The sequence below is a fragment of the Zalophus californianus genome, chromosome 9 (genome assembly GCF_009762305.2).
Source record: "Zalophus californianus isolate mZalCal1 chromosome 9, mZalCal1.pri.v2, whole genome shotgun sequence".
NCBI classification, from domain to species: domain Eukaryota; kingdom Metazoa; phylum Chordata; class Mammalia; order Carnivora; family Otariidae; genus Zalophus; species Zalophus californianus.
In genome coordinates this window covers 54,276,176-54,302,243 of record NC_045603.1, presented here as the reverse complement: position 1 = coordinate 54,302,243, position 26,068 = coordinate 54,276,176, and positions in this window count along the sequence as shown.

Genomic DNA, 26,068 nt, shown 5'->3' with positions numbered 1-26,068 from the left:
TGTCATTTGACAGGTGATATAATTATTGGTGGGAGGCATTATTTTAATTATAGCTGTTTCATCACTCAGGCTTTATTGTTCAAAAATACTGTGACTAACTTTAATGGATCAGTTGGAAATTCCAAATATACCCCAGATATCAGCTAAACTGAATCTCTTTGAGATAGAAATAAAATGTCCTAAAACTTTTATTACAGCAATATTAAAAAATGTATTGCCCTCCACAGGATTTCTGAAAATTCCCAAGAGGCATATGTTCTTATAATCATGTATGGTTCATAAATCCTGTTTCTGCTAAACTCCTTCAGTTTAGCCATCATATACCATTGCATTTGGACTATTTTTGTTCTCCACCACATGTGCCCAACTATAAAACTTTGCCCTTTAGTTTCTTTTTATGTATACACACACACACACACACACACACACACACACACATATCACAACCTTGTTTAAGTCAACTCTGTATACGATGTGCTCTAGTGAATGTCAGTAGACAAGGAAAGATGCAGAGTATATATTATTTCAGTTTAAAATGCCATATTCTGATCATTACCTCCTATTTTCCAGCTCATTTCCTCTAATAGTCCAACTTAATCCTCAAAACAAATCTGAACCTTCTTTAATCCTTAGATCCTTTCTGGTTTTCACTGTCTATGACCTGCTTCATACACTTACTTACCTCCTTACCTATGTTACACCACAAGGAAAATCATAATCACCTCCTCACGTAAAGCTCTTAAATTCTTTCTACCTTCATAGTACTGAAAAGGTTCAGTCACAGTCCTGGTTAAACCTAAAATTCTACTCTTCATATGTACTTACACAGGTGAACATTGCTGACAAAAACATGTGAATTGCTTTCATCTTAAATTCATGATCAAAACCTCAATCAAGCACTTAAGTTGGTGACAGTTAGACTGCATTGAATTTGGATATTCACATTTTCATTTTTCAGTTATTTCATAATTTATTCTTTCATCAAACTTCATACTTCCTTTCCCATTATCACATCAAACTGGTGACTTTACTGCTGATTTCACTGAGAGAATTTCTCACTACAACATCTAACCACTTTCAGTCCACTTACTTTTTTTAACTATCATTTCTCATAACTAAGGCCAACCACTTTACCTGTACAGTACATCTCAGTATTTCTCACTTATTCAAATAGTTTGTTCCAGAAAACTTTTACTTCCTCCTGCATCATTCATATTTATGACTTCTAGATTATTACTATAAAGCATATAAACATGATATTATTTTCCTACTTTAAAAATTTTGCAAATCTTTTCAGTTATGACCAATATGGAGTAACTAGAATCATACTTAATTCTTTCTGTTATTAATTATAAAAGATCTCTATAATATAAAAACAACTGTTTCCAGAATTTGGACAACAGTTGGCAAGTCTACAATCAGTGGAGCAAAGGAAGAAGAGAAACAATCAATGATTCCCTATATTAATTTAGGCCTTCTCCAGGAGAGCATTTTACAGATAATTATGGAATAAGAAATAAGAGTACAGCAGGGATTTCAAGTTACAACTGTCTTTCTGAATAGAGGAAACACAGATTGGAGCCAGAGCTGTTTTGATGCTTTGGACTCTTTCTGGGGTCAGGATCCATTAGAGGGAGACTTGCAGAAAAGCAACCCCATAAATTTGTGTAAGAATTTGCATGGTTGCTTGGATGACCCCTATTCTTGTACATATAGGGTGAAATTCAAAGAGACTTAACAGAGAACAAACACTATATGTTTGGAATACCTACCAGAAATTTCAGAGGTTGCTCAAGGCTGAGAAAACATTGACGTTCAAACACATCTAGAGTGGAGAAAATCTCTTTTCAAATGCACAGGGAACATTTTCCAAAATAGATCATATGCTGGCTATAAACAAAGGTTTGACAGTTTTCAGAGGATTGAATTTATACTGGGTATGTTCTCTGACCATAGTGGAATTTAATCAGAACTCAATTACAGAAAATTTCCTAGAAAAAATTTTAAATTAAGCAGTATTCTTCTGCATAATCCATATTTTGAAAAATAAATCAGACTAGATATTAGATAGTACTGAACAGGGGCACATTTGTGGCTCAGTCAGTTAAGTGTCAGGCTCTTGATTTTGGCTCAGGTCATGATCTCAGAGTCGTAAGATTGAGCCCCATTTTGGGCTCTGCACTCTGTGTGCGGTCTGGTTGAGACTCTCTCTCTTAAAATAAATAAATAAAATCTTTTTTAAAAAAGTCTGAACAGTAGCTGAATAATAATGAAAAATACAACATTAGAACTTGTAAAAATACAATTGAAGTAGTTCTAAGAGGAAATTTATAGCTTTAAAGACATACATTGAGAAATAAATTTTTTTAAATGAATATTTGAACCTCCAATTTAACGTGCTAGGAAAATAAAAGAAATTAAATCTGGGAGCGGGGGTGCCTGGGTAGCTCAGTCATTAAAGCATCTGCCTTCTCCTCATGTCATGATCCTGGGGTCCTGGGATGGAGCCCCTGTGTTAGGCTGCCTGCTCAGCGGGGAGCCTGCTTCTCCCTCTTCAGTTCCCCCTGCTTGTGTTCCCTCTCTTGCTGTCTCTCTCTCTGTCAAATAAATAAATAAAATCTTAAAAAAATAAAAAAATTTAAAAAAAGAAATTAAACCTAAAATAAATAGGAGGCAAAAAAATAACAATAACAACAAATAAGTAATCAATTTAAAATAAAACAAAGAAATCAGTAAAGCCAAATTTGTTCTTTAAAAAGTTATCAAAGTTGATAAATTCCTAACACATCCAATTATAGGAAAAAAAGAAAATGTAGATTGTAAATATTGAAAGTTTAGATGAAATGGATGAAATAACTTGAAAAATATTTTAATATAATAGGCACATGAAGATATAGAAAATATAAATAATCATATATCTGCTAAAAAAAATGAATCCACAATTATAAACCTTCACAAAAAGGAAATTCCAGGTAAGATGGCTTTAGTAGGGAATCCATTCAAATACTAAAGGATAAATTAATAAAATTTTGCATGAAGTTTTTCAGAGCATACAAAAAATGAAAACAATTATGAGACAAGCATAAATGAATACCAAAACCTTAGACATTAAAAGAAAGGAAAATAAGTTTATACACCTCTTGTGAGCCTTGAGACAAATATCATTAATAAATTATTAACAAGCAGAATAAAGAGATCTATAAAAAGGATAATATACCATGATCAAGTCACATTTATTCTAGGAATGAAAATTGTTTTTCACTTCAAAAATCATTTAATGTGATACTCTAAGAAATAAAAGGAAAAATATATGATTTTTTCCACACATGCAAACAATGCTGTCTCATATTTATCTATGAAATGATTGTGTATGTGAAAAATCCAAAGAATCAAAACATTTAGAAATAATAAGTAAATTTTGCAACATTTCTTGACATGAAGTCAATATTTTTAAATGGATTTCTGTTAATTAGCAGCTAAAAATTAGTGAACCTAAAAATATAAATGTGTAATGGAGTCGAATATATTTAATAGCCAACAATATGTATAATAAAAGGTATGCAAACTTCCGCATGGACAATTATGAAACATTAACATGAGAAATCAGTGATGACCTAAATAAAAAGAATCTACCATTTTTTTATTTAAAAAGTCAATATATTAAGGTCTCTACCCAAATAGCTGTATTGATTCTATATAATAAAAAAAAAAAATTGACAGGTTTGTGTGTGTGTCTGTGTGTCTGTGTGTGTGTGTGTGTGTGTGTGTGTGTGTGTGTGTGACAGAGAGAGAGAGAGACCTGGCTTTATATTTTATATGGAAATACAAAATACCTAGAATAGTCAAGGTAACATTATAGAAGAAGAGAAGTAAAGGTATTATTATACTACCTGATACTAAAACTTACTATTAAGCTATAATCATTAAGACAGCATATATTGGCGCAAATATAACAAGTTCAGATAAAGTGAGGCAATAGAACAGAATGGTGTACACAGAAACAGATCCACACGTATACATTATCACCTGATTTATGACTGCAATTTAGTATGGATCTTTGATCTTTCTCAAAATTGGTAGTGCAATTCAGTGTGGATCTTTGATCTTTCCCAATTGTATATCTCCTGCATTGCATGACAAACAAAAATCAATTCAATCTGGCACATGGATTCTGCTCTAAGAGGTAAGACCAAAAAAAAAAAAAACTTTTAAATGAATATGCAAGAGAATAATTATGTTTTTGATATAGACAAAGATTTCTTAATATACAAAGTCAATAATGAAAGAAATATAAAACAGACTTCAATAAAATTAAACACAACTATACATCAGAAGTCATCATTGAAGAAGTTAAGATAAATGCAAATTATAAGCTGGGAGAAGATATTAGCAGTACATATATCTGAAAAAGATCTCATATCCAAAACCTCTAATGAAATTTTTTTAAAAATACAGCCAACTTTTTCATTAAAAACAAATGAAAGACTTGAACTTTGCAAATGTGGGTTTCAAAATGGCCAATAAACAAACAAAAAAAGTTCCATTTCATTATTCATGTGAGAAATGCAGCCACCAGAATGACTCAGTCTGAAATCTGACATTACCAAGTGTTGATGAGGATGTGGAGCAGACGGAATATTCTTACACTGTTAATGGGAATGTAAATTGCTACAATCACTTTGGGAAACTGTTTGAAAGTATCTACTGAAGGTAAACATATTTATTCCCTAACACCTACAAGTCTATTCCAAAATATTTTTTCCAAAAATAGTATTAATGTCCATGAAAAGATATGTACATGAATGTTTATAGCAGTTTTACTGATAGTAATTTCAAATTAGAAACAACCTAAATATCCATCAATAGCAGAATGGGTAATAATTTCTGTAGAGTCAGAAAATGAGTACTACACATTGTGATATTAAACAATGAAAATGAAGCTTTTCACAAAAATGTGTGTGAATTTATACAAATATTTTATATACCTGTTATTAATTTTCATATTCCTGTTTTTGGTTTCTGTGCTTCAGATATAGTCTCCTGCCATGTTTCTCAGGCTCAGCCTCTTGCATTCCCTCCTGAGATGTTTTATGAACTTTGACTTCTTCCAAATCTGAAATATAGAACAAATCAGCTCTCTCAATTCCCAAACTCATATCCAGGCCTTCCCTTTCTTATCCAAATCCATGGAGATTCTCAAAAGAAAAAGAATTCTTTATTTAATGATATTCACCCTCCTGAAAGAACAGTTGCCTTTCTGTTATATAAACATGGCTTAATTCAATTTCAAAATATACATAGATATATCCCCCTGTCCCCCGCCATTCTTGACATCTGCTGGGGTATGTGAATATCTTCTCAACAGGATTGTTTCCCTTATTTTTATTCATGGAAACTGATGGAAAAAATCTCTGTAGGTTTTGTGATGGAAGGTATAATCAGGGTATTACTGAATGTATATATTTTTATATAGAATATGTAAGACAGGAAATATGCAGAACTCAGAAGATCAATAGGGTACTAATTCACTTTTATAGGCCCAAAGTATACAATATCTAGATTATCATATAAGTAATCAGAACAGAAAGAAAAGGAATAATAGGTGCTACTAAGGAATAGGTGAATTCAAATGATTGTTTTTATAGAGGAACATTTTCCTCTATAGAAAGAAAGAAATTAATAAGAGTCAAGGTGGAAGCATCAGGAAAGAATTAAACCATTCCTGTTATTTTGAGATCGTGCCTTCTCTAGAGATATAACCTTTTAAGTCATAAGTTATAAAGATAGCACATTAATGCCTGTTGCCATATCAAAGACATCTTTTCAGGCATATTAAGAGTACATTTTCATAAAACATCAATTTAGTTTCTGTCAGTTACATCTGCTCCTGAGAGATTTCATCAGTCACATTGTGTTAAATCACATGACTGTACATGAAATGATTGATAGCATACAGATAGGACACATCCAAATATGTAGGTTTCAGTAGAAAATTTTAAAATAACCTGTGAGAATTTCATATAGGCCTCAAATACCAAGTATTTTAGCATGACTTTATTCTACAAACAGGTTTTAATTCAGTTAAATAAACAAAACATAGCACATTAAAGAGTCAAATTAAAAAAGATGATTTTTTCCTCTCAAAAAAATGAAGGCCTTATGGAATATTCTTTTTTTTTTAAGATTTTATTTATTTATTTATTTGAGAGAGAGAGAAAAACAGCATGAGAGGGGAGCGGGTCAGAGGGAGAAGCAGGCTCCCCGCTGAGCTGGGATTCCCCTGATGTGGGACTCTATCCCAGGACTCTGGGATCATGACCTGAGCTGAAAGCAGTTGCTTAACCAACTGAGCCACCCAGGCGCCCCTGGGCCTTATGGAATTTTCTTGGAAGAAAGCAGAATATTCAAATATTTTAGTGATTTAAAAATAGCATTTCATTTCAAATGATTATACAAGTATTATCAGGTCCAGAGTGTTCAGTTACCAAAATCTTTATTCAAAGGAGCCAAACGCAGTGTCAGTGAAGGAGAAGTCATATTGGATGAGGTTTTGGTGAGACTATTCTTATGAAATTCATTTTATTATCACTTTACATAAAATCTGTGAAAACTGCATCTCTAACTCCTTACCTATTTCCTCAATCTCCTATTTTCATTATCTTTTGAGATGTCATAGGGTATATTACCTGCAAGAAATATACTGAAACTTACTTAAGAAAAGGAGACTTAGTTTAAGAATATCAAACCTATTAAAAAATCATGTTAGATTTCACAGGAACTAGAAATCCATACAAGAAGTCTCTCAGTCTCCTTCTCTTTTCTGAGGTTGCGCCATCCTCCTTTCTGTAGACCCTCTCCCTTCCTCTATAAGGTACAAGTCTTTTCCATAAATTTCTTACACACCTTGTTTGGGAATGTCATGAGGTAGACTTGTGTCTCAGAACTATTTAACTTTATGGGTCCAGTGCTCATCAGTTTGACAGATTCAAGTTCTATCCTTAAATCCTATTTCCTAGGGGAAAAAAAATCTAATTGGTGTAATTTTGTCCAAATGTATTTAGCTCCAGAGCAAGGTTTCTAAGAAATAGTTAAGGTGACATAAAATGATGGTCATTTTTAATACCCAGGACCCAAATATGCTTAATCTTGGCAAAGATATGACAAGTCTAATTTTGGCCTAATTTTTCTGCACCCAGAATTTATTATGTCAATTTACCACACCATTCTTCCTTTTGGTAACTCTTTTCTTGAATGTTTGTTAGAATAGAATTGATTTTTAAATCCATGACTTTTAATCATTATCAACAATTGTTGGACATTCTTTCAGTTAGCAAATTAATTACATATTGGACTTGTAAGTATGGCTTACTATCCCCATAATCACAGTTATATTTTTCCTAATGGCAACTCTCAAATATTCTTGTGAAAAAGTGTGGTTTAGTGGGGTGTCTTATTACAATACAGATTTCAAAACTATTTTGGCTGAACTGATGTTATCATTTTATTTCTTAATTTTTTCAGGCACTAATTTCTACAAAATCAGCTAGATAAGAAATAAACCCTAAACAAAATGTCATATATAAAATGTGACTGGAATATCAGTTTTCAGGTAAAGTATTTGTGTTTCGAAATCTGTCCATTACCTTCCATTTATATCTAATTTCATCATTCATTTAACAATTAATTGCACACTAATTTATGACTTTGCAGTATTACTGGGTGACTCTTCAGGTTAGTCTTGTTCGGGATGATATAATGAGTTGTGAATGATCCTATTAAAAGAAATTATGGAGGTTTCATTATAAGATGCCAGGCCCTGATGAGGAGTTGTAAATAGCCAGCCAGAGAAGGGAAGAGCAAATGGGAGATTTTTAATGGGAACTTCATTATTAGAATACTACAGAAGAACCAGTATCTGGATCCATGATACACAGAAAGCTCTGATAAGAGAACAAATAGTGTTTTTCATGTAATACTGTGCTCTTTTCCTTTACTTTTCCCTCTTCCCTTTGCCCAACAGTAGAGGAACCAGAAACAGCAGCTTTAGAGTGATGAAAGAAGGAAATGAAAGGAAACCCACACACTCTTCTCTTCCTCAGCATCTAACAATAGGGAATCAGGTCAATTTGTTGAAGGAGAGACACATGGAAGTGAAGGAGAGGGTACATTTTTAATTTAAATAACAATAGATTACGATACCCACCTTTGATTCATCTCCTCTCTATGCTCCTTCTTTTTTTTCTTTTACTATTTTGGTAGTATCTCAGATGTTGTTTGAATGTGTTACAAACTAAGCTTCCTTACTTGTTAAACGCAAATAGCTCCATGAGGAGTTTTTACTTTTCTGTGACCTACCTGCTTCAACTAGTTCTTGTACATGCTATTTTTCAAAATTCTGATATATGAACTTTGGGCCCCTGAGTAAGAAAGAACCTTACACCTTAAGGAGACCAGGTCTGATGATCTGAACCTAAATATAAAACAAGGGTAGTCATACCTAGAGTACAAAAAGAGGTTTTTGGTACACTTGGAACACTCTTCATGATCTTATCCTGTGCAATACCTGGTTCCTCAGATATGATATATTATGAACAGTTCTTGACACTTCATCCCTTTGCTCCTTTGCCATTATCAGACCTTTCTATGTTGCCAGAGCAACCGGTAATCACATCAGAACTTATCTTTCAGGCTCTCCTTGACACTTAACGATAAGCAATAAGGGAAGTCCTCCAGAAGAGACCCTTACTTCTTGAATCATAGGGAAGAATCTAAATATAAAATTTAGACTTTAGGACACCTGGGAGGCTCAGTCGGTTAAGCGTCTGAGTTCAGCTCGGGTCATGATCCCAGGGTCCTGGGATCGAGTCCTACATCGGGCTCCTTGCTTGGTGGGGAGCCTGCTTCTCTGTGCCTGTTGCTCCCCTTGCTTGTGTTTTCTCTCTCTCTCTCTCTCTCTCTGACAGATAAATAAATAAATCTTTTAAAAAATTAGACTTTAGCTTGAAACAAATAATTACAGAGATTATGAACCTATGATTAATATGCAAAATCTATATTTGGCACAAAGTTTTCAAAAATTTTAGCAAATATTTTCATACAAGGATGTTTTGCATAAAAAATCAGATTTGGATATTATCATGTGACTATGCTCTTAAGTCTACACTCCTACTTGTCAAAAATCAGAGACTGAGTATGGCTGTATACTTTCTATAAGCATTTGCTGTCTTGTTGTTCAGAGTCCCTATAGTGTCACTACCTTTTTTTATAAAGTAATACATAGACGTTATTACTCGGGTTCTCCAAAGACACAGAACCAATATATATGTAGAGATTTATCATGAGGAATTGACTTATGCAAATATGGAGGATGAGAAATCCCAAAATCTGCAGTTGGTGAGCTGGAGACCCAGGACAGCTAATGGTATAAATTCTAGTCTGAATACTGGAAGACTCCAAACCCAAGAAGAGATTATTTTTCAGTTTGAGTGCAAACACAGGAAAATATCAATGTCCCACCTAAAGCAAGCAGGCAGAAATTTCCTCTCACTCAGCCTTTTTGTTCTATTCAAGTCTTCCATTGATTGGATGAGACTTACTCATATTAGGAAGGGCAGTCTGCTTTATTCATTCTGTAAATGTTAATCTTTTCCAGAAATACCCTTAAAGTACACCTAGAATTATGTTTGACCAAATGTTTGGACACCATAAAATTAACCATTACAATAGGCATAATCCAGAGGTCACAATTTTACAAGGCTTTGGAGATAAAAATGATAATAAACTCATTCAAGTGTCCAACAGTGATTCAGGCTGTCTCAATTCTTGAGGAGTTTGCATTCTACTTAGGGAGTAAACAATAAATTATTAAGTTATAACTAATGTGTAAGTAATAAAATTTCTGTATCCATTTGGCCTTACTATAGCCTTATTAGCCAAATATCTGAAAAGTGTGGCAAGTCAACCTCACAACTGCAGTAGTGTTAATCATTCTGTTGCTTAGGGACTGCTTGGTTGCTTGGTAGCCAGTCTTCGGCAACTCTGATAGAAATCTGGTAAATGTTTACCTGAGGGTTTCAGAATATAAAATGGTCATATCTAAGTCAGTACCTACCACCCATGGTCCCTTCCAGAACTTATGTCCAGGAGGATTCTCATATTCTCCAATTAGGTTATGGACATCAAAAATTCCCATCAAAACCTAACCATCCACAAACATAGCAACACTCTTTTCCACTCAGATCCTCCAGGAAAATGGGGAAAGAAAAGTGAACACAGATCATCTCCTTCCAAAAGTATCAGGTCAGAACAATTGAGTTTGTATATCCAAACAAATACATTCATCTAAGAAAATCTCTTAACATAGAGGAGGAAACATTTTGACAGTATGAACTGTAACCTTGAAGTTAACATTAGAGGTAGCAAGTTTAAAACAATTATCCTATAATTATCAAACAAAAATTTCAATCTGAAAATACATCTTTTTCACAGAAACATTAGGTTATTTCTTTTTACCTTCAGAGAATTTTTTTACGGTACATATATGAAATGTAACAGAGTATGAAACATTTAGTTTTAAGTATTTTATCATCAAAATTATGTTTATGAATTGGAAAGAAATCAAAGAAGGAAAATATGTTAAATTGAGTTATCTTAACTATTAAATTTCTTTTTAACTACAAAAGATTAAGGAAATATTTGGTTTATTTCCTTCATTAGTATAACATTGAAAAGTATGTATACTAGCCAGACGGTATTGAGTTATATTAAGAGATAGTGGTATTAATATTGTATATATGATTTTTGTCTGACTTTTTAAATTTAACAACATTTGTCTTGGTTGCTCTGAGTCAATTTTTTTTTCCAGATCTAAGAGCCGTTACTCAAAGTGCCTGATTTAATTAAAATCTCTTTTTTTGGTAGTTCTAATAAATTATACCTAACTTAAATATTCACTGTACTGTCAAACTATAATGTTTGAGCTAAGCATTATAAATCATGCCCATCCAAAATGACATTAGAAAAATTATTAAGAGTAATTTTATGTCAGCTTAAAACATTAGTTATATATAGAAACACATGGATTGTAATATTCCAACTTGAAAATACCTGGTGGAGGGTTCCAAGCTCCGTGCTTAGCTCAGAGTCTACTTGAGATTCTCTCTCTCTCCCCCTCTGCCCCTTCCCACCTGCCTCTCTCAAATGAATACATTTTTTTTTTAAAAAAGTAATGTGTTTCTTATGTTTCTTATTGCACTTAAAAAGTGGCTATGTTGAAAACCATCATCCAAAACAAATTGTATTCCTACCTTCTGGATTTATCAACTTACGAACACAACTGTTGGGATTGGATATTCTTTTACCTCACTGTTAACTAATGTCTGAGTATCACGGTAGAGACCTTAATATACACCTATATCCATTGTTGTCTACTGAGTACATGGGAAGATTATACTTGCTTGTTTTTATTTATGTAGGATCAAATAACCAGTGCTGGCCAATGAAGTATATGTATAAATAAAATATGCCCTTCTGGGAGAAAGTGTTTAGTTGCTAATACAAGAACCTCCAGCAGCCACAGAGGCTACATATTTCAGATAGTGCAGTGTCAAGATAACAAAACTTTCCTATCCTGTATATCTGAGTCACTATGTATAGCAGAGGCTACAGTGATTCAAGAGACATGTTATGTGAGCAAAAAATAAATCTTTGTTGGGTTAAGCTACTAGAATTTAGGGGATAATTTGTTCCTGTGGAATTATCTAGTCTAAACTAATACACATGTGTTTGCATATATTAGCACCATTTAAGCATTTAATAAATAGAAGTATAAATTTTGCCTCTTCAATTGGCCATTAAAGATGATTCTATTTACTTTTTTCCATGAAAATCGAAATATTTTATGTAGATGCCCATTTCTTGTCCATATTTTCTATTTTCTGAAACTAGTCTCACAACAATTACTAAGAGATTAGCTTCTTTATTCAGTGTTATTATTAATTTATCTATTGGTTTACTTAGGGTCTTCTGAATTTTGTTTTCTTTTTTTGTTTGTTTTTATAGCAAATGGGGAAGTATTGTTCATTGCTGCTTTTTATTTAAAGAATGTTAGCTACCACTTTTACAACAAAAATATATTCTGCAACCAAAACTATATCTTGTAAAATATTTTTTCAGTATTTAGCCTTTTTAATAGAGTCACTGCACCTTAATGTGTTATCTGGATAGCTTTACTATGCACAGTCTAACCATCTAGAACATCTAGATTCTGAATCCCATCTCTATTCAATATTAACTACCTTTTAAAAAAAAGTTTCCCTTTTTTCAAGTTTTCCTTTTTTCCTGGACTCCATGCACTATAGACTCCAATCCCGTTCCTTTCTCTAAATGTATCTGATTCTCCAGGCTTAGCCACCTGCTTCTGCATTTTTTTTTTTTTTGCTTTTAGTGCTTTGTGGTATTATCTAACAGAAATATATTTTATAGGATGTATACTTAGTGATATTTTCAATAGAAAATAAATTAAGACAGATCATAATTTTTCTAGATAATTTTAGATAAACCAAGATAGGAACAAATCTACTTCTTAATCAATAAAATAATGCAAATTACTTTATCTTTTTGTGATCCATGTATATTTCTCAACAGTTGGTTTCAGCTATAAGAAAAATTTTCTGTTCCTTGTTTCCAGGAATTTATGCTTACTTAAGTTAAAAATGACAACTGCCTGAACTATTTCTTATATCCAAGTAAACATAAAAGAAAGGATATTATGCATTCATAATGATTAAGTAATACTTCCCTGATAACATTTATTTACATTTCTCTAGGGAGCCCTTAAATTTGACATTTCATCATAAAACAAAGCAGTATGTGTGTAAAGCAAGCTTTGAGTTTGACTCAAAGCAATATATTTTGAAGTCTGTGTTGAAGTTGTTTATAAATGATGTGGTTCTGTGACATAGTTTCTATTCTTAGAAAATGAACTAAAGTGGCAATAAAAGAGAGTAAATGGCAGTTAAACAGGAGTCCTTCTTGGAAATAAGATTATAGTGTAAACTTAATATCATATATCAAATTAAAATTATTAATTATTTTATTCTTCTCTGTCATATTTTGCTTAAGGAAAATACTTTAACTCAGAATAAGAGCATCAATTAGGACAACTGATAAAACACTGTTAAAATTTTGAGTCAAGAGGAGTTAAGATAGCGGAGTAGTAGGAGTACCCTGTACTTGTGTCCTTCAAACATAGCTAGATGAATATCAAATCATTCTGAACACCCAGGAAATTGATCTGAGGACTGAGAGAACAAACTGCACAACTAGATGGAAAAAAGAGGACACATTGTGTAAGTTGGAGGTGCAAAGACATAATTTGGTGGAGAAAAGTATCACCAGTGCTGTGGAGGGGAGGGAACCCTGATCACGGAGATAGGAGAGAGAGGGCAAGCAGGGAGCAGGTCATTGCATAAGAAAAACTCTTCCCCAAAACCACTGATGGGAAAAATGAGAGGGACTGATTATGGTGAGTTTTTACAAGGAGCAGAGCTCAAAGACTGAAGTTTTAGAAGTCTGCACCATTGCAGGGTGGAGCCTGGTAGGCATATTGGTGCTCCTGTGGAGAAGAATGGCAGAGGACCGGGAGCAGACAGTGTGGTCTGAGGATCCCCTGGATCGCATTGGGAGTGATAGTTCCCCTTCTTGGAGTGCATTTGGAATAGGTGGCACTGCTTCTCAGGGGTCAAAAGAGCTGGTGGGCACCATTGGCTTGCCCTGTTCATTAGCTTATGAGCAGAGACACCTGCTGAGGACAGCTAACCTGGACATCAGCTTTCTCCTGCACTTTACCATAAACTCCAAGTCCCTGCGTGTTTGTGTGACTGCCCTTCTGGGACAAACTGGCACCAGCCAAGGCACAGTGAGACACACCGCCCCAAAGGATCAGCACAGGTCCCTAAAATTTGGAGTTTTGAAACCGAGCCAGCACACATGAGCTAAAACACAGGAGCACTGCACCACTGGGTGGGCAGATGGCTCAGACACAAGGTAAAAGCAACAATCTGAGGGATGCCTGGGACACATGAGGATAGATTGTTTGCTCTTCTGAGAGGGCTTCCTGAGCAGCAGCAAGAGGGAACTCTCCTCTCTGGGGATGAGAGAGCTCGCTAACGCCATTTATACCCCCACCTATCAGCACAAATGGACTTAAGTGAATGTCATAGTGCCCACAGTGGAGGCTTGAGCCACTTACACAAAGCTCCATCCCCTGCTCTCTGCAGGTGTATCTGAACTAAGGCAAATGTGCCTGAAAATCAGAACAGCAGTGGGTCCCTCCCCAAGAAGACCAGCACAACCGCCCCCACATGCACCTAGTCTACTGACCATAGAGTGCTGCAAAGCTTCATCTCTAGAGGAAATAGGATCTAGCCTCTTTTAACAAGCAGGCCAAAACACACCTAGTTAAAGCTCGACACACAGTGGACAATGTCCAAACATTCCCCAGTGCAGGCAAGGAGAAACTCTGCAGAGGACTGACCTGAAGGAGAGAACAGCCAAAACACAACAGCAGAGTGCACACAGCATACACCAGAAACACTTCCTGAAGCACCAGGCCGTGGACAGTATATGCCTCTTCTTAATATAGCTATTACTCTCAGGAGCAGGAAACATAACAGGCTTTCCTAACACAGAGAAGACAGAGACCTAGAAAAAAATGCCAAGATGGAGGAATTCACCCCAAAAGAAAGAATAAGAAGAGGTCATGGCCTGGGATCTAATCAAAACATATATAAGTAATATGTCTGAACCAAAATTTAAAACAGCAATCATAAAAATACTTGCTGGGCTTGAGAAAAGCATAGAAGACACCAGGGAGTCCCTTAGCACAGAGATAAAAGACTTAAAAACCAGTCAGGCTGAAATAAAAATTGCTATAACTGAGATGCAGAACCAACTGGATGTAATGACTGACCACAAGGATGGAAGAAGCAGAGGAATGAAAAAGTGATATAGAAGATAACATTATGGAAAATAAGCTGAAAAGAAGAGGAAAAGGAAAATAGCAGATCATGAATATAGACTCAGGGAACTCAGCGACTCCATAAAGTGCAATAATATTCATATCATAGGGAGTTCCAGAAGAAGAAAAGAGGGGAAAAGGGGCATAAGGTTTATTTGAGCAAATTATAGCTGAAAACTTTGCTAATCTGGTGAAGGACACAGACATCTAAATCCAGGAGGCACAGAGAACTCCCATCAAAATCAACAGAAGCAGGCCAACACCAAGATATGTTATAGTAAAATTTGCAAAATACAGAGATAAGAAAAGAATCCTGAAAGCAGAAAGGGAAAAGAAAACCATAACCTAGAAGAAAAGACAGATAAGGTTTGCAGCAGATCTCTCCACAGAAACTTGGTAGGCCAGAAGAGAGGGGCATGATATAGTCCACCTGCTGAATGGGAAAAATATGCATCCAAGAATACTTTATCCAGCAAGGTTATCATTGAGAATAGAGGGAGAGATAAAGAGTTTCCCAGATAAACAAAAACTAAAGGAGTTTGTGACTATTAAACTAGCCCTGCAAGAAATATTAGAGGGGACTCTTTGAGTGGGAAGAAAGACCAAAAGCAACAAAGACTAGAAGGGAACAGAGAAAATCTCCAGAAACATCAACTTTAAAGGTAATACAATGACACTAAATTCATATCTATCAGTGATCACTCTGAATGTAAATGGATTAAGTGCTCCAATCAGATGACACAGGGTATCAGAATGGATTAAAAACAAAACAAAACAAACAAACAAAAAACAAGACTCATCTATATGCTGCCTATAAAAGACTCATTTTAGACCTAAAGACACCTGCATATTGAAGGTGAGGGGATGGATAACCATTTATCATGCTAATGGATGTCAAAAGAAAGCCAGAGTAGCCATACTTATATCAGACAAACTAGATTTTATACCAAAGGCTGTAATAAGAGATGAAAAAGGGTGCTATATCATAATAAAGGGTTCTATTTGATAAGACCTAACAGTTGTAAATATTTATTCCCCCAACTTGGGAGCACCCAAATATATAAATCAATTAATAACAGATGTAAAGAAACTCATTGATAATTCTACAATAATAGTAAGGACTTTCACACACCGATTACAGCAAAAAACATATTATCTAAGCAGAAAATTAACAAAGAAACAATGACTTTAACACACTAGACCAGATAGACTTAATAGATATATTCAGAATATTTCATCCTAAAGCAGCAGAATACATTCTTTTTGAGTGCACATGGAACATTCTCCAGAATAGATCACATCTGGGTCACAAATCAGGCCTCAACTAGTACAAAAAGATTGAGATCTACCATGCACATTTTCAGACTATAACACTATGAAACTTGAAGTCAACCACAAGAAAAAATTTGGAAAGACCAAAAATACATGGAGGTTAAAGAACATCCTAGTAAGGAATGAATGGCTTAACCAGGAAATTAAAGAAAAATTAAAAAAAAATACATGGAAGTAAATGAAAATGAAAACACAACAGTCCAAAACCTTGTGATGCAGAAAAAGTGGTAGTAAGAGGTAAGTACATAGCAATATAGGCCTACCTCAAGAAGCAAGAAAAATCTCAAATACACAACCTAACCTTATACCTAAAGGAGCTAGAAAAGGAACAGCAAATAAAGCCTAAAGCAAGCAGAAGAGAAATAATAAAGATTAGAGTAGAAATAAATGATATAGAAATAACAACGACAACAAAAAACCTGGTAGATCAATGAAACTAATAGCTGGTTCTTTGGAAGAATTAATAAAATTGATAAGCCTGTAGCCAGACTTACCAAAAAGAAGAGAGAAAGGACCCAGTAAAATCATGAATGAAAGAGGAGAGGGGTGCCTGGGTGGCTCAGTCAGTTGAGCATCTGCCATCGGACTCTCTGCTCAGTGGGGAGCCTACTTCTCCCTCTCCCTCTGCCTGCTTCTCCCCCTGCTTGTGCACTCGCTTGCTGTCTCCATCAAATAAATAAAATCTTAAAAATAAAAAGAAACAGGAGAGATCACAACCAACACCACAGAAATACAATTATGAGAGAATATTATGAAAAATTATTTGCCAACAAATTGGGCAATCTGTAACAAATGGATAAATTCCTAGAAACATAGAACCTACCAAAACTGAAAGAGAAAGAAATAGAAAATTTGTACAGACCCATAACCAGCAAAGAAATTGAATCAGGATTCAAAAATCTCCCAACAAACAAAAGTCCTGGGTCAGATGCCTTCCCAGAGGAATTCTACCAAACATTTAAAGAAGAGTTAATACCTATTCTTCTCAAACTGTTCCAAAAAATATAAATGGAAGGAAAACTTCCAAATACATTCTACAAGGCCAACATTACCTTGATTTCAGAACTAGACAAAGAGCCCACTAAAAAGGAGAATTACAAGCCAATATCCCTGATGAACATGGATATAAAAATTCTCAACAAGAAACTAGCAAATCAAATCCAACAGCACATTAAAAGAATTATTCACCACAATCAAGTGGGATTTATTCCTGGGTTACAAGGGTGATTCAATATTCAGAAATCAATCAATGTGGTACACTATATTACTAAAAGAAAGTATGAGAACCATATGATTCTCTCAATAGATGCAGAAAAAGGATTTGACCAACTATAGTATCCCTTCTTGTTAAAAATCCCCATCAGATAGGGATAGAGGGAATATACCTCAACATCATAAAGACCATATATGAAAAACCCACAGCTGATATCATCCTCAATGGAGAAAAATGAGAGTTTTTCCTCTATTATCAGGAACAAGACAGGGATTTCCACTCTCACCATTGTTATTTAACATAGTATTGGAGGTCCTAGCCTCAGCAATCAGACTACAAAAAGAAAAGGCATCCAAATCAGCAGGGAAGAAGTCAAACTTTCACTATTCACAGTTGACATGATAGTCTATGTAGAAAACCCAAAAGACTCCACCAAAACTTGCTAGAACTGTTACATGAATTCAGCGAGATCGCAGGATACAAAATCAACATACATAAATCTGTTGCATTTCTATACTCCAATAATGAAACAACAGAAGGAGAAATCAAGGAATCGATCCCATTTACAATTGCACCAAAACCCATAAGATACCTAGGAATAAACCTAACCAAAGAGATAGGATATATGTACTCTGAAAACTCTGATGAAAGAATTGAAGAAATTGAAGATGACCCAAAGAAATGGAAAAACAGTCCATGCTCGTGGATTAGAAGAAGAAGAAATATTGTTAAAATGTTTATACTACTCAAAGCAATCTACACATTTAATGCAATCCCTATCAAAATACCACCAGCATTTTTCATAGAGATAAAATAAATGATCCTAAAATTTGTATAGAACTGCAAAGACTCTGAATAGCCAAAGCAATCTTGAAAAAGAAAAGCATAGCTGGAGGCATCACAATTCTGGACTTCAAGTTGTATTACAAAGCTATAGTGATCAAAACAGTATGGTACTGGCACAAAAACAGACGCATATATCAATGGAACAGAATAGAAAACCCAGAAATGGACCCACAACTATATGGTCAACTAATCTTCGACAAAGCAGGAAAGAATATCCATGGAAAAAAGACAGTCTCTCCAACAAATGGTGTTGGGAAAACTGGACCGCCACATGCAGAAGAATTAAACTGGAACACTTTCTTATACCATACACAAAAATAAATTCAAAATTGATGAAGACATACATGTGAGACAGGAATCCATCAAAATCCTAGAGGAAACACAGGCAGTAATCTCTTTGACCTCAGCTATAGCAACTTCTTACTAGACACATCTCCTGAGGCAAGGGAAACAAAAGCACAAGTGAACTATTGGGACTTCATCAAGATAAAAAATTTCTGCACAGCAAAAGAAACAACAAAACTAAATGGCAACCCACAGAATAGGAGAAGATATTTGCAATTGACATATCTGATAAAGGGTTTGTATCCAAACCCTATGAAGAACTTACCAAATTCAACACCCAAGAAGCAAATAATCCAGTTAAGAAATGAGAAGAAGACATGAATAGATATCATTTCAACATCACTGATCATCGGGGAAATACAAATCAAAACAACGATGAGATACCACCTCACACCTGTCAGAATGGCTAAAATTAACAACACAGGAAAAATCTGATGATGGTGAGGATGCAGAGAAAGGAGAAACCTCTTACCGTGTTTAGGGAATGCAAACTGGTGCAGCCACTCAGGAAAACCGTATGGAGTTTCCTCAAAAAGTGAAAAATAGAACTGCTCTACAATCCAGCAATTGCACTGCTAGTTGTTTACCCAAATGATACAAAAATACAGATTAGAAGGTACACATGCATCACGATGTATATAGAAGTATTATCAACAATACCCAAATTATGGAAAAAGCCCAAATGCCCATTGACTGATGAATGGATAAAGAAGATGTATACACGCACACACACACACAATGGAATATTACTAGCCATTAAAAAGAATAAAATCTTGCTATTTGCAACAACGTGGATGGAGCTAGAGTGTATTATGCTAAGCCAAATAAGTCAGAGAAAGATGAATACCATACGATTTCACTCATATGTGGAATTTAAGAAACAGAAAAGATGAATGTAGGGGAAGGGTGGGGAAAGAAAGGGAGGCAAACCATAGGAGACTCTTAACAATAGAGAACAAACAGGGTTACTGGAGGGGAGGTGGGTGGGGGAATGGGTTAGATGGGTGATGGGTATTAAGAAAGGCACTTGTGATGAGCACTGGGTGTTGTATGTAAGTGATGAATCACTAAATTCTATTCCTGAAACCAATATTACACTATATGTTAACGAACTAGAATTTAAATAAAAATTTGAAACAAATGAAGTATTGAGTGAAGTTAAAATGAAGTTGTAGCTAAAATTGTGCCTTAATCTGACTTTACTTCCTAGCTGAAAACGACCTAGTCATGCAGTGCCAAAGCATTTTAGAGCTTTAGGAGAAAACAGAGATTCTCTGGATAATCCCTTAGTTGAAGCATTAAGGAGACTGTGGTTCAGAAAAGTGAGCTCCTCATGCCATACAACTAACTGTTGATTAACTTTTAACCTTTTGAAAGTTTAGTACTGCTTTTATTGTTTGTTTCTTGTTTTGTTGTTGTTGTTGTTATTTATTAGTCACCCTTAGATATTTTTTTCATTTTGATGCTGTAATGTTTTTGAGAAAATTGGTGTTTTAGTTCTTAGACAAGACATAACATTTAGGCATACAATTATGTTCATTTTATATCCTAATGCAATTTTTAGTGGTATTATCTTTACAAGTGGGAAGAGACCCAATAGTTGTTTCTTTTTTGTACTAAGTACAGATAATTTTTGACTGTGAGAAAGCTGGTGCCTGGGCCCTGTGGCCAAAGAGCCTACCGATTACATGTTTCAGGAAAGCCTCTCTGCCCCAACTTTGCTTTGCACTTCCTTGCTTGAAAACACACTCTCTGGAGGAAGTTGGGAAAGTACATGTCCTTTCCTTTAGGTCTTTAGGAAATGATTTTCCAAAGGCTGCCTACATACTTTACTTTACAGTGAAACTTGGATAGTTGGCATGAGCTATGTAATAATTAAGAGCATTTTTTCAATGCTATTCCACATGCTATTCTGCATTTACCTATTTCATATTTTTCATTTTGGACTTTCATATTTTACTTAATCCAAATAGGTAGTTTATGGCTTAAAATATTTTGAAAATCACTAACTTTAAGCACTTGTTTGGCCTTTACATTGTATGTAAGGTTTAAGGTAAAACTGGTCATTTGACCAAAATCTTTGTGATAACTAGAAATATTGTTGCTTTTTATTTATTTAGGGGCAGGAGAGTAGGGGAAATATGGTAGACGTTTTAAGAAGAGAAGTGATGTAATGTGTAGGGAATATTTAACTTCCTGGGAACGAAGTTCAGCAATTTGGCATTATAAGAGCTTGCTTGTCAGCCTCTTCCTTATAATTTCATATACACTATATAAGGCTTCTAGAAATTTCCAGTGGGCAGCATTAATTCAAAATCTCTGTGCAAGGAATGCAGATAATATTCATGTTTTATTGGGCGCCTGGGTGGCTCAGTTGGTTGGGCGACTGCCTTCGGCTCAGGTCACGATCCTGGAGTCACTGGATCAAGTCCCGCATCGGGCTCCCTGCTCGGCGGGGAGTCTGCTTCTCCCTCTGACCCTCCCCCCTCTCATGTGCTCTCTCTCCCATTCTCTCTCTCTCAGATAAATAAATAAAATCTTTAAAAAAAAGATTCATGTTTTATTGAGAGCAGGATTAACACAATTTAATTGAGTCTATTATCCTGTGAATGTTACTGGAGAAATGCTGAGAAGTGAAGATTGAGGGACAAAGGAAAAAGAGGAAAGGATATAGGGCTGGGTTTTAGGAATTTCTAAATGAGGGCACCAGTACAAAAGATGATAGCTCCGTTACATTTGTGAGTAACTCATATCCAGTTCCTTCAGCTAGCATGATTACTCATTAGGAATAAAGAGGGAGTTAAAATGTTACTGTGTTGTCTCTGGTCTATTTATTCCCACTCAGTAATACGTGGAGGTTGCATCAACATGTACCTAGGATTATCATCATGTTAAAATTAAATGGGAAAAAGAAAATATCAAATACATTAAACTAAAATATTATCTTGTAATTGATGTTGGGAAAAGGTTATACCTGGACAAAGTAGTATCTTCCTAGGGAACTAAGTGAAACCTCACATTCAATTTATAGTCCTTCCTCTCACTTATTGCCCACGTCTAAGAAATCCCTAAGCCCAGCTGATTCTCCTTTCTTAAATATCCATTCACATTGTCACTCATCTCTAACCACATTTTCATGGCTGTTAACCTACTTGCCACTGCTGCTGTTCCTTATCAACTCCTGCCTTCAAATTTCTCACTGCCTTTATTCATCTTCTCTCCAAACATTCTCTGTATTGCCTCTAATATGCAATATTGCTCATTAACATCCAGTAGAGATTCTTCATCACAATGATCAGTGATTCTCAAATGTTAGTGTCCATGAGATTCACCTAAGAATTTTATAGTCTGGCTCAAACTGAGGACTCAGTGCTATGTGTTGTAAAAACAAAGTCAAATTTAAGTTTGGTTTTAAAGTACAGATAGGCATGAGCTAGGTAGAAAAGGCAGGATATTTCTAGGAATAAAGCATATTCTGTGAAAGAAAAGTGGGGTTTTTTTATTTATTACAATTTTAGGGAGTTTATAACAGATTTCCTACCTCTAGGCATAAATAACAAGTATCTAATAAAGCATTATATATATACATTTATGTTTATTTTAAAATTGAAAGAAATAGATTTAAACTTTTTAATTCATATAAGAATACTGTACCTGGGACATCTTGTAACTTGTATTTTTCAAAAGGCTTATCATTATCTGAACTACATTTTACCTTATTTAAAAATGCTAACTTCAAAGAAATATTAACTGGGACTTCCTCTTTGATGTTGACTATTACCTGACTGGTTTCTCTGTATAAACAACTACAAAAGTAGATAAATTATAACTTATGAATTAATGGTTTTCAGATTTTGATCAATAAGCAGCACAGGATGGTATTCCCTAATAAAAGCAAAACAAAGCAAATGTTGTGAGTCAGTTCTCCCTGGGTGTCGCACATTTCTGTACATGCTGTCAACAAAGATAACAGCTTTTGTCCCAGTCCTTCTTTTCAAGTGCATTTGAATAATAAGTAGCCTTGGAAGCAAGAGATAGTATCTCCTTTCTGGACAAAAATTGGGCAAGTTTACTTGCAAACCCCATATAAAGATTGAGGTTTGCTATGCTCAGGGTTCTTCAGTTCTAACACAAACTCAGTGCATGTGTAGCATCCACCTTGGTCCACGTCTGGGTCATACCCATTAGTCCTGGAGGCGAGAGACTGTCAGATGAACATTAAAATCATTATGTCTACTATACCATGAGTAATAAAGTCTTTTGTCTCTGACCTAAGGGCACTGGTTTCTTCTACCAGCACTCATGAAATTATGGCAAGGTAACTGATTAGCTTGCAAGTAGGGTGAATCCCAGACTCGTCACAGTTTCTGACATTAAGTCTTGGCTTTCAGTAGTCCTGTCCAAACTGTGATACAAGAAAGGCATGTCCAGAGCATGATGGGTTTTTTTGAAGATTTTATTTATTTATTTGACAGAGAGAGAGCACAAGCAGGGGGAGCAGCAGAGGCAGAGGGAGAAGCAGACTCCCCACTGATCAGGGATCCCAGTGTGGGGCTCGATCCCAGAACCCTGGGATCATAACCTGAGCCAAAGGCAGATGCTTAACCAACTGAGCCACCCAGGTGCCCCTAAGCATGATGGTTTTATCATGAGAGAAAGATATGAGAGTTTGAGGCTATTGAATCAGCTGGGATTTGTTGAATACAGTACCAGAGAGAGATTTCTTCTTAAAGTTCCAGAACTTTTATTGGGATTCTATTGAATATTCCATCATATCCTAAGCTACTCATGCTCAGGTCAAGGCTCCAAGAGATCAAACAAAGAACAACTTACCATTTAATCAACATTTGCCATAGAAAGAACAACTAATGGAAAGCTAAACTGGACAACTACTAAATCTCACATGAGATGGTGAGATATTTGATTTTCAACTAGTGAAAGTGGAGAGATCTCTTGGGATTGCCAAGAATTTTGTATAATCCCCAGAAAGGCAAATACCTTGAGAAATGGGCTAATCTAGTCCTAGGATAAACTACTCTAGATCCATCCTAACACAACTCAAAAACAAGCCTATAGAGGATCAAAGTGATCTGGAAGTAAATTAATTTAATACTCTAACAAGAAAGCATAATTTTGAAAAACAAAATACTATAGCATCCATAATGTCCACAAAAATTATTAGACAATGGTAGAAGCAGAAGATGCGACCCATAACCTGAACAAAACAAAAAATAGAGACTAGAATTGTCAGAAAATTGGGCAAGTTTGGGGCGCCTGGGTGGCTCAGTTGGTTAAGCAACTGCCTTCGGTTCGGGTCATGATCCTGGAGTCCTGGGATCGAGTCCCACATCGAGTCCCACATCAGGCTCCCTGCTCAGCAGGGAGTCTGCTTCTCCCTCTGACCCTCTTCCCTCTCGTGCTCTTGTTCTCTCTCTCTCTAGTAAATAAAATTTAAAAAAATTATTAAAATAAAAAGAAAATTGGGCAAGTTTACTTGCAAACCCCATATAAAGATTGAGGTTTGCTATGCTCAGGGTTCTTCAGTTCTAACACAAACTCAGTGCATGTGTAGCATTTAAAGAATTACTAAATTCTTTAAAATACCTATTAAGAATATATTTAAGGATGTAAAGGAAAACCTGAACACAATAGGGAACTAATAGGATATAAGAGAAATAGAAGCTGAAATAGTCAATGAGAAATTCTAGAGATGAAAATTATAATCTTCTAAGTGACAAATGTACTGGATGCACCTGACAGCAGATCAGACACTTCAAATGAAAAGTTGGGTAAACTTGAAGAGAGGGCAATTGTAATTATACAAATTGAATATAAAGAGAAAAGAGGTTGAAAAAAAATGAAGAAAAACATGATCCATGGGACAGTATCAAACAGTTTAATGTACATGTAATTGAAGTGCCAGAATAAGTGAACAGGAAGACTGGATCATAAAAATATGAAGAACTAAGGGCACTTGGGTGACACAGTCAGTTGAGTTGCGGACTCTTGGTTTCATCTCAGATCATGATCTCATGGTTGTGGGATCAAGCCCCGAGTTGGGCTCCATGCTCAGCACAGTCTGCTTGAGTTTCTCTCTCCCTCTCCCTCTGCTCCAACCCCTCCCCCCCATGCACTCTCTCTCTCTCTCAAATAAATAAATCTTTTTAAAAATGTGAAGAATAGTTTAAAATTCTCTTTATAAAAATTATAGGCCCAATGTTTCAAGAAGCTCAGTGAATGTCAAGTAGATTGAAAACAGAAAATAACACCAGAGCACATTATAATCAAATTGCTAAAAATCAATGATAGAATGAAAACTTTAAAGGCAAACAGGAAAATAAAGACATCACATTTATTCCAAGTAATGATAATGATAAGAAAGCAAACAATTATAATTTATGAAAGTATTCAAATATAATTATATCTATTTTTGTGAGCATGACTAATTTAAAAACCTTTTTTTTTATCATTTGTGAAAAGTTTTTGCTCTCTTCAAAGAATTTCTTGTCAGTTTCTGTTGCTAAACTATTCATATTTAAGTCATTATTTTGGTTTAAAGCATTGCAAGATATAACATATTTCAGTCAAATAGTTGCATCCATGAAAATTAAATACAGGAAATCTTTTTCAGTATTCTTTGCCATTTTGAGAGGTTATGTATCTAGTTGCTTCCTGAAAAGACTAACAATGGGGAGAACATGGGGAAATATAGAAGTTTTAGTAATAAGACATGTTATATAATAAAAATACATGGACAAATATTGATTTTTAATACCCTAAATCTCAGTACAGATATTGAGCATAAAAATAAGGCAAGTCCATGTTAATCTCTCAAAACTTACCCTCAAGTTGTCAGTTTTCCTTCTATGTGCACAAATTTTCTGCTGCTTGCATCTCCTTAAATAAGCATGTACAACTTTTTCTTCTTAAAGCTAATTATATATTTAATTCACCACTTCTGGGTTTCTGTTCTAATACCAATCAAAGTTTCAGTTACAGATATTAAGTATGATTGTATAATCTTCGACTTCAGCCATTGGGATAGACGGAATCTAGAGAACACCAGGATGTTTCTTATATCCCTGCAGTCATCCTATATAGAAAATTATTTACTTTAATTCATGCATTGAGTTAAATAAGCAATGAATATTATAGGATAATTGGCAGGCTGGAACAAGAGGTAATTCAGGGGGCATCAACATTCAAATTCAACACGGATTATATAAAAACCACAATAAATTATGGTTTAACTAAATTGAAGAATCAAGAATGAAGAGAAACAAGCACATAATAGGTCAGAGGATAAGGCACTT